This window comes from Dipodomys spectabilis, unplaced genomic scaffold, assembly GCF_019054845.1.
Source record: "Dipodomys spectabilis isolate Male_0828 unplaced genomic scaffold, ASM1905484v1 ptg000136l, whole genome shotgun sequence".
Lineage (NCBI taxonomy): Eukaryota > Metazoa > Chordata > Mammalia > Rodentia > Heteromyidae > Dipodomys > Dipodomys spectabilis.
Window position 1 is genome coordinate 4097800 of NW_024870813.1, and position 8337 is coordinate 4106136.

At 36.5% G+C, this 8337-nt stretch overlaps 1 non-coding gene across 1 annotated transcript; it reads right to left on the reverse strand.

Moving 5' to 3' along the window:
* Positions 1-6953: 6953 nt before the first annotated feature.
* LOC122116620 lies at positions 6954-7060 on the reverse strand. Its single transcript, XR_006149002.1, has one exon. It is a non-coding gene; the product is annotated as a U6 spliceosomal RNA (small nuclear RNA).
* Between the last annotated feature and the right edge of the window lie 1277 nt (positions 7061-8337).

Sequence of the window (8337 nt, forward strand, 5' to 3'; positions counted from 1 at the left end):
AAAAGAGATAATTCCCATTGGATTAAATTTATTGATTTCACCTTTATTGATTGTGCTTTTGATAGCAAAGCTATAAATTGTTTTTGCCTAGTCTTATGTCCCAAAGATTATCTCCTAGTTTTTTTCTCTCACAGATAAAGTGTTGGAAGAAGTAATATTGACTAAGATGGATAGTATTCATATATTGACATGTTGAATTGAAACTCCTTTGTATAACTACTTGAACATAATAATCATTTAAAAAGGGTAAAGAGTTTTACACTTAAATATCTAATCCAACTTTTTTTTTTCCTGGTCTTGGGACTTGAACTCTGGGACAGGGTGCTATTCCTCAGCTCTTCAGCTCAAGGTTAGCACTCCACCAGTTGAACCACAGTGCCACTTCTGGTTTTCTGGTGGTTTTTATTGGAGATAAGAATCTCATGGACTTTCCTGCCAGGGCTGGCTTTGAACTGTGATCCTCAAATCTCAGTCTCCTGAGTAGCTAGGATTACAGACATGACCCACCTGTACTTGACCTAATCTAACTTCTAGTTAAATTTTGCTTAAGGTATAAGGTATAGACTGGTGACCACCATTAGCTGTGAAAGTACACTTCTTTGGTCAGAGAGGAAGGATAGAGAAGGATCCTTCATCATAGTTTCCAATGGATGGATGTCTGGGATCCTCACATGAAGTCTACTAGCAGAAGTGAGATTTTTAATATTTTATATAATAAATTTAAATACATACATACATATAAATACATATAATTATAATATATACATTATATATGCATATATTTGTCATGGCATTTGGCTGAAAAGAGTAGTTATTGCCTCCAAGCTCGATATCTCTCTAATAGTGACTTTGCAACCTAGAGACAGGGTGGCAACTCACATTTCCTCTTCAATCTAGGTTTGAACTTTTGGTACATTCTGGTTTCTGATTCTTTAGTTCCATGCGGGCGCTATATAAAGCAAGAAGAAATCCCACTGATCTCATAGCCATATTGGATTTAGTTGCAAAGCCCCTGAACACTTTATCTCTTCTCAGTCTTTCAGCTCCTTCTTTCTAGTTTGTTTCATTTTTATTAGTAGATGTTTTATTTGTCCCTGTGTTCAATTGGAAGAAAGTAAAAACCATACTTCGTCTTCTCAGAAGATGAACCTGCCTGTTTATTGCTAACAACACAATGTAAAGGACTCTGATTCATCTTTTAAACCTTCTTCTGTTTCTGACCTCAAATTCATTGGATTTTTTATTTTGGTGGTATTTGATTTCAAACTCAGTGCTTTGAGTTTTCTTTGCTGGTGCACTACCACTTCAGCCATGTTGCCAGTCAAGCTTTCTGCTGGTAGATTGGAGATCAAGTTTTGTTGACTTTTCTGCTAGGCTGGCTTTGAACAGTGATCCACCACCTCTTAGCTTCCTGAATAGCTAGTTCATGTTTTACAAAGTGGGTTTGGTAACAAATTGCTGTTCTTCAGGGATTTGGTGTTTTTAACAATAAGGTATGCGAGGGTGTGTGTGTTTGTGTATGTGTGTGGGTTTTTTATTTTTTTTTTCAGAATTGAGAAAGTTTAACAAAGCTCATATAAACTCACACTTGAAGATATGTTGGACTGAGCTGCATTTTCTCTAGAGGAAGTGATAGGGAGTATTTGTTCTAACATTTGGAAAGCCTGTAAAAGCCCATCTCAGATGGCAAAACATAACAGCAATAACAAAAATGAACAAATTAAGAAAAACAGGAAAATAAGTACGTCTTGAGGGAGGGGCCTGGGTCTTCAAATGTCCGTAAGCCTGGTTCATCTCCTTTTATATTGGCCTGCAGCTAACTATTCCTTAGAATAGCCTGTATTACATCAGATGAACTTTGCCCATTAGAAAAAAATCTGCATTTGGCTGAAAAACATTTTGACTGAATATGGCTTCCTAGTTTTTCTTTATTCATCTTTTATTATTTTCTTCTCCAGTTGATGTTTTGGTGGATCTTCAAACCCTGTTTGAATATTTTTAATAAAAATTTGAGGTAGATTTAATTTATCTTTATATTTTCTGAGTTCACACTTTTTAATAAAAGAGTTGTGTTATGTACAAGTAGTTATGTCAAAAAACGAACTTTACAACTTTGTTGGGGGGGAGGATCGGTGGGGAGAGGAGGGGGGAGTATGGGAAGGGGAAACAAAGAGGAGGCAACAATACTTGATAAGAAATGTACTTGTTATCTTGTCCATGTAATTGTAACTCCTCTGTACGGTATTCTCACAGTAATAAAAAAAAAAGTAACAAAGGACAGCCTGCTAGTCAAATGTATATAGGAGACTCATATTTTAAGTAATGTATTTTTTTGTGTGTGCCTGTCCTGGGGCTTGAACTCAGGATTTGAGGGTCTGTCCCTGAGCCTCTCTGTGCTAAAAGCTAGAACTCAACCACTTGAACCACATCCTGCTTTTTCTGTTTATGTGGTACTGAGGAATCAAACCCAGGGCTTCAGGCATGCTAGGCAAGCACTCTGCCACTAAGCCACAATCCCAGTCCCTGTAAGTAATAATTTAAATGAAGCTATTGATTTACCATCTGTATGAAGCATAATAAAAGCTTGACACTACCACCACACTGGGCCCCCAGCAAACACTGAGTTAATTGACTAGGAACAGCATGTAGATTTGCTGATGAATGCAATATTTTGGCTTAATCTTCCCATGCTAACAGAATTTTCTTATTTGTTTCTTTCTCTCCAGGCTCAGTAAAAAGGTCTATAACTCTTAAGGACCCAGAGCTCATCTCCATGTAGGCTTGGGCCCTACTATGAATATAACTCAATTATAATAATTATGTCAAGCTTATCTTACTGAGTATGTCACATATAATATATGTGCATTATAAAAGCTATAGGTTAGGGCTGGGAAGGTGGCTCAGTAGTAGAGCGCTTGCCTTGCATGCATGAGGCCCTGGGTTTGATTCCTCAGCACCACATAAGCAAAAAGAAAAAAGCCAGAAGTGGCGCTATGGCTCAAGTGGTAGAGTGCTAGCCTTGAGCTGAAGAGCTGAGGGACAGCACCCAGGCCCAGAGTTCAGGCCCCACAACTGGACCCAAAAAAAAAATTAAATAAATAAAAGCTATAGGTTAGACAATTGCCATAAAATTTATCAGAAAAAATATTCAGTTTTTTATCAACCATAAACTACTGTTAAGTTATGGATGTGGTGGTTCATTGAGTGAGAGGTCCTTTGTCTCTATGGATTCAAAGAATGAGTCCATCAAAACAGAGGGAGAAATAAAAAGTCAAAGGTTCATTGAAGAAAAGGATAAGCAGAGCTTTTTAACTTGACAAGAAGGGTTTCCAAAGAGGGTACTGCCTGGGGTGTGTGGTGCAGGTGATATTTAAGGTATCTCTAAGATACAGCTATGTGACTCTTAAGGTCATTGACAGCCTGTGGCCCATAGCAGTCTTTAGACCAATCAGAGGCTCCATGCAGCCTGCAGAAGCTTTCCATGTATCCTTTAGTCCCTCTATATGAATGTCTGCTCCAGAGCATACCTCTGCATGTCCACACACAACTCTCCCAGAGGCAATGGGTTATCACATGATACCCAGGATCCTGTATGTTTAAACTGCTAAGGTCTTGGTGACATGATGTCTAGGGACCTGCAAACAGGACTGCTCAAGGCCATGGTGAGACATGCAGACTAGCCTAGCTATATTTCTTCTCTCAATTCAAAATACTTGGCAGGCAGAGATAAGGAGTATTAGAGTTCAGGGTCAACATAAACAAAAAGTAAAGATAAACCCACCTCAAACAAATAAGCTGGGTTTGGCCATGCACTCCTATGATCTCAGGTACCTGGAAGGCATAGGCAGGAAGGTCATGGTCCCAGTTTGGACCAGGCCAAAAAACTCATGAAAGCTAAAGGGTGTAGCTCATTTTTAGGTCATTTTTTCTTTATATCTTTTATTTGTATGCAGCTGGTAAGAACAATATAAACATATAAATATTGTGCATCTTAAGGAATACGAGACTGTGCAATTCATTATGTAGCTACATGAACCTTACATGCATCTTGGTTATGGAGATTATCAAGAAAAGTATAACTTGAGGATGGTACCATTACAAAAAGGTTAAAGACATAGAACTGAGGCACTATGATTTTCATGACATTTACTTCAGATATATATTAGTTTACTCTTAAAAATCAAAATACAAACTATTTAATAATACAAAACAAAATACAAACCTTTAATAAGGTCTGTTGTTTTTTGCAGGGGGAAGCAGAATTCATATAAAACACATATAAAACATAAGAATAAAGCTTAGCAAATTATTATAAACTGAGCATTTCCTATATAGACTATGTTGAAGACTAGGCACTTAAATTTTCATGATATATAATTGTTTTGCAGTATTTTTCTTTTATGAGTCAAAACTTTTGTGACATGAAATCTTGTGTTTTGTTTCAGAAGCTTTAGAGTTTTGATATCTAGAAGATTATGTATTGTGGATTTTGACACTTTTAGAATTAAAGCTGTGTTTAAAACGTAAGGCTTAATAAAATAAACCTTAAGTCAAAACTACATTGTGATTCCATGTAATCCCATTCACAGTGGCTATTACTAGGAAACAAACATCAACAAATTCTGCTGAAGATGTGTGGGAAAATAGAATCTCAGATGCTGTTGGTATAAATTAGTGTAGCCACTCTGAGAATCAGTATGGAGTTTCCTTATAATGTACCATGTGAGTTTTTTGTTTCTTTGTATGTTCCTCCCCCACGGTATAACCCCTATTTTCACTGTATTTGATGTTGGTACCTTGCATCTTGTATATATACTTCTCTAACTTGGGGAGGGGAAGGGAAAAAACAAAATGCAGATATAAGGATACAGGTTGACCCATTGTAACAATGAGATGTATAAAATGTTGAAAATGAACTTTACAACTTCAGTGGTGGGGGGGGGTAGTTGTGGAGGTGGGAGGGAAGGGATGGTAGGGGGAAAACAAAGGAGGAGGCAACAACGCTCCATAGGAAATGTATTCCTTACCTTGCTCATGTAACTGTAACCCCTCTGTTAGGCATTTTTACAATAAAAAACATACAAAAAGTTTTTAAATTAGATTTACCTTATGGCTCTGTCCTATCACTCTTGGACATGTGTCTGAAGCAAAATATCTGCACATCCTATGTTGATTACAACACGATTTAGAATGGCCAACCTAAAGACTTAGACCAAGATCCTGAGTTCAAACTCCAATAAATAATGCAAGCAAAAAAAGTAATATATATACTTAAAATCGATCAATCAATAAATAAATACAAATAGGAAAATGAGTGTAACAAAGATTAATAGAGGGCCTGCATATGACCCAAGTGCATTATATGTATGTGTAAAAATACCACAAAGAAAGCTAAACAGCTAGGAAATCTGTACAACTTAATATGTATTAAAGCTTACCTTTTATCCACATGCATATTGATATATGGAATTATTATGTCTGGAAAAACGTACTTTTTTCCTTCTGAATTACCTCAGTACCTTTTAGGAAATCAAATGATTGTTTTTGGTAAGAATACTCCTGTGCTCTCTTCTGTAACGTTGATTTGATGTCATTTTGCCAAGGATGTATTGTTTTAACTACACTCACTGTAACTTTGACCACTTTTTGTATTTTATGCCTCAATTTTCATTCTGTTCAAAGTTATGATTTCTTTCTTTGCAGCTGCAGTACATCAGTGTGCTCTGCTTAACTTCCAATTACTTGGGACTTTTCAGATAAGTTTGTAATTTACTTCTCATTTAATTTTTCTGTGGAAAGAAAACATCCCCTGTATAATTTAAAAAATTAATTAATTAAGACTCATTTGAGAGCACAGCATACAATCTACCATAGTGAGTCTTTTACAGACAATTTAAGGAATGCATTTTTTTAACCTTTTTGGGGTAGACCAAGTAAATATTAATGAGGTCTTTCTGAGTCTTCTAATTCTCTGTTGACTTTCTCATTATTATCAATTTCTGAGAGAAGAGCATTTGAATCTTCACTGTGTATTTATTTATCTGTTTCCCCTTCCAGTTCAATAAGAAGTTTGCTTCACAGTTCGAGGCCAACTCTGGCAAAAAATTTTTGTAGTGAGTCCCTAACTCAACAAACAAACTAGGTATGAGGATTCACACCTCAAATCCCAGCATGATCATAGGCCCATATATGTATGTGTACACATACATGTGGATTTAGTTTTTAATGTAAAAGATGGAGTTGCATATTTAAAGTATGGACATTTCTTTTTAACTAGTAATAGCACGGAACCATACAAAGGTGCACTTTTAGGAAGTAGGTTTTTCTATCAGGTTCAATGTCTTAAATAGACTACGTTCCTATTTGAATTATTGTCAGATGCAGGACATCCTGCTCCTTGGGTCCTACATAATTTTTGCCTCATGTTTTCTCAGCAATATTGACTTAAGTGCTTCCCAACATGTGACCATTATATATATATATATATATATATATATATATTATTGTGAAAATACTGTACAGAGGGATTACAATTACATGGGCAAGATAATGAGTACATTTCTTATCAAGCATTGTTGCCTCCTCCTTTGTTTCCCCTTCCCATCCCTTCCCATCCTCCCCCTGCCCACCCAATCCCCCCCACCAAAGTTGCAAAGTTCGTTTTCGACATAATGACTTGTACATCTCATTGTTCCAATGGACTCCCTGTATTGTTTCCCTATTTAAATGATTTGTTTTTCCCCTTCCCCTCCACAAATTATACCAACATCAAATACAGTGAAAGCAGGGGTTATATTGTGGAGGGGGGACATACAAAGCAACAAAGAAATAATCTTATAAATGTGTTAGAAACAATCGCATGAAAGAAAAAAAAAAACATTTGAATACATATCTTAGGGTTGATTTCCCTAACATCAACTTATCTGACCTTTTCTGCTTGACTCAGACATATAAAAAATATGGAACGCTTCACGAATTTGCGTGTCATCCTTGCACAGGGGCCATGCTAATCTTCGCTGTATCCTTCCAATTTTAGTATATGTGCTGCTGAAGCGAACACGACCATTATATTTTAAAAAATGCCTTTCACTACAAAAGTGTGCCTACTTGGAGCAATTTTGACCCAACAAGACAAAAAAATTCCTGAACCACTGTGAGTAAATACAGATGTGCTTCGTCATATGTGCTTCCATATTTTTCTCAGAAGACTTTTTTTTTTGCCTTTATCACAATTAGAAATGTCATCATCTCTTTCTTGTTTTATGACACTGATGTCTATTTCCATAGGTGACAATATGAATGATGGGAGCTCACCTGAAAAATCCACACATCTCTTGCTTCTGTCTTGTCCTTTCCTCTTTCCAAGACTTCCTATCTGTGAGCCATTGCCTCTAATACTTCAATGACTTCACTTTATGGTGTAGGGAAATGTTGAGACCATCCTAATTAATCTTCATTAATTTATTACGTATTTTGGGGATTGTGCTATTGTATTTAATAATCTTACATCTTCACAACCAAATCATGAGCAGAGTGTGCTTATGGCTCCCTTACCAGAAAGTGAGATTAATCTTGGTTCTTGGTTGAGTCTTCTGACAGTGAGTAATGCTTGCCTAGGGTAGGTCCCTCTGTCTAACCGAAGCTTATCTTCTCATCATTAAAGTATATCAACTAGCGACAAGAAAATGCCATGGGAAATAAAATTGAGAAGAAAGAAACAGTGAAAACTGTGACATGAAGGATAATCACATAACACATGTATTAAGGCTGTTTGGTAGTTAGATGATGTATCATTGTGGTAATCTATTTGTACTAGATGAAGACTATATTTAAATACCAGATTTCTTAGGCACCAGTGGCTCATGCCTTTAATCCTATCTACTCAAGAGGCTGAGGTCTCAGTACTTCAGTCCAAAGCCAGCCTGGGTAGGAATGTCAGTGAGACTCTCAAATTCATCAACCCGCTCCCCCCCCAAAAAACAGAAGTAGATCTATGACTCAAGTGGTAAGGGCCAGCCATGAAGAAATCTAAGACAGTGAACCCAGGCCCTGAGTTCAAACCTTAATAGTAGCACAAAAATAAACAAAAATAAATATCAGATATCTAATTTTAAAAAATGAATAAATCATAGCAAATTTCACAGGGATAGAAAAGATGAGGAGGGGTATCTGGTATAATAAGATGGATTTTGTTTTGAACAAGAACATCATGGTATCTTTTGCTAGATCATCTTGTTTCATTGGCTCCTTGCATGTAGGCAACAAATGGAGTTTCTTACTGGCAATTCACTGTATTCCAATTCATGAAAATAGCACCCAGTTTCTAGCAATACCCTG